Source organism: Atta colombica, unplaced genomic scaffold (genome assembly GCF_001594045.1).
Source record: "Atta colombica isolate Treedump-2 unplaced genomic scaffold, Acol1.0 scaffold51, whole genome shotgun sequence".
NCBI classification, from domain to species: Eukaryota; Metazoa; Arthropoda; class Insecta; order Hymenoptera; family Formicidae; genus Atta; species Atta colombica.
In genome coordinates, this window is record NW_017259541.1 from 1076447 (window position 1) to 1079067 (window position 2621).

A 2621-nucleotide genomic window follows, 5' to 3' on the forward strand; every position below is an offset into this window, starting at 1 on the left:
AAACCGAATTTCATGATGATCACATTACTTTATTGAAATGTTAATTTTAGAATTCTGAGACTAAAATTAAATTTAGCAACTCCGAAAGCTCTTAAAAAATGAAGTCTTCTTTAAGTTTCTTTGTTAGAAAGCTTCTCAAAGGATTAAGTAAAATACGATGAGAAAAATGAAAATAATTACAAAATAGATATTAAACTGAAATAAAACAGAATAATAAAGAGAACTTTAATATTATGAGAAACGATATTTAAACTGTCCAAACCTGTTTCAACGTTTAAATGTATGTAAATGTGCCCTCTTCTTTCTCCTATATAATTTTACGTAGAGTAGGAAACATGTTCTAATACTATGGAGAGCACTTTCGCATTTTCTTCTCCTTGTTGAGAGTTACATATAGCTGAAGTACTGGCAAAGTTTTTCACCCGTGTATTGCAATGGCGGCTCGAGTACGCGTGTGGTGGTGGTGCTACACGGGAACTTAATAAGAAACTTTATAATCACCTCGTGCTTAGAGAGATTAAAGCTCGCGGGGAGTAACTTTCCGCGCGGCCTTAAGTATCTAAACTAGATAATAGTTTCGAAGCCTAGGCAAGCCGATCAATCTTTACTACTCCTGGGGCCAGATACTCTAAAAGTATAACATCAATCCAATTTTGGACGTAGCAACGTAGAACGTCTGTCGGCGGCTCTGAATACCAGAAGCTCCGCGGTTTAGAAAATTATCTGTCGAAATTAACGAAAATTTGCAAAAACTGGCGTTCCTAAAATTTTGTAGTATTTCAGGATAATAACTCAACAAGCGCCGCCATTGTCGCGCTGCCCAAACAAAGAATTCACGAAAGCGACCATTAATTTGCCGATTTGAATGGGAAGTGTTATTTTATAGCCCGCGTTCGTTTCCCATAAATCGCTTTGCAGCCGCGGAATTCGCGCAATCCTCTCCATCCCACTCATTGGTCCGCCACTGCGACATTATTTTCTACACACTGATCTCAAAAAAGATTTTGCAGTTATACGATTTAAACCGGGAAGTTGATTTAAATTCAAAAATTTTGAAACATAATCCGTAATAATTATAAATTTCTAATTTTAATTACGCGTCAATTTAATTCCTTATATTAATGAATTCTATTAATGTAATTAATTTTCGGTTACATTAAAATTTCATTATTTTATTATATTCTATTTTAATTATGAGTAAAATTATGATACAAAAAATTCTATGTGTTGCATTCAAATGGATATTAGCTGCATCTGCAGATCGTAAATCGGTAGCTGAAGGACTTACAGTGTGAATACGTGACCCCGAGGACAATTGAAAAAGCTGCATTAAACATGGCGGTAGATGATTTATTAGGGGTTGAAGAGCGATTCCCGCATGTTATCGCTTCCTTCTATCCCTTTTTCTATCTTTCTTCGTTACGTACTAAATTCTATTTCGATACTGAATGGCAAAAGCCTACCGCGTATGTTTTCCCATTCAAGTATCAAGCGATCTTTGCACCGCGCGACGTTATCGTTGTCGCCCTTCCACGATTTAGCGACAGTAAATTTCCGAGACGGGTGGAAAAAGTGGAAAAAATAGTTCACTGCATTTGCAGATCTGGTAACGCACAAATTTTTAATATTATGCGCATATTCGACGTTTAAAATTTTTATACATAAAACGTATAAATGAATTTTTATTTTAAATTTAAAATATTTTTAATCTATATATGTGTATATAATTTCTGTCTTTAAATTCGATTCTACTAACCTACGATTAATTTTTAAATAGAATTAGATAATTACAAAGATGCAATTATTAATAGTAAAGTATTTAATAATATTTAACAATTAACATATATTTACATTTCAATATAATTATATATTAATAATTTATTAATTATTGATATTGTAATAATATAAATTGTAATGAAAATATTTAGTTATAATTTCATAAGTTCTGTATTATCCGTAATTTGAATAATCTTATTTACAGAAACGCATGTTCATTAAAAGGAAAAAAATTAAGGGAGAGGATAGACGTCTAATCTTGCAATATGTTAATGATAATTGAATATTAATTACAGATCGCCTCCCCAACGGGATCGCAACACATTATATCGATTTCCTGGAGCGAGCTTTTAAACCTTATCGTGTGTAAACGATAATTATAGGATCAACGCGGCGTAATCCAGTTATTAATTTAATTACGATCCCGCGCTAATTTCACGCCGCGCTGATCATTACACGGAGTATAGATTTAACGAATCAATTCCCACGTGTAATTCCGCACAATGTGCGCGCTAATACAACCAAAAACTTGATCCGTCAAACGCGAATTTCCCTGTCGCAACTTTGTATCGAAATTCGCGATTATTATTTAACAATAATTACAAATCGCAAAGTCTATCCAAAATGCCGCTGTAGAGTTTCATTGAAATCATAATTTCCGGCTTCGAAAGGTTTCCCGGTGAACGAGCACGAACTTTTGGCATCGCAATTAACTTTAATTATATCTCATTCAAGAATTACTATATAGATCGGCGATTGTGCTATTACAATTCCGTTTCTGAATATTAAAGTATATGCTAAAGAATTGATCTTCAATATTGCAATATTGCAAAATTGAATTTCGA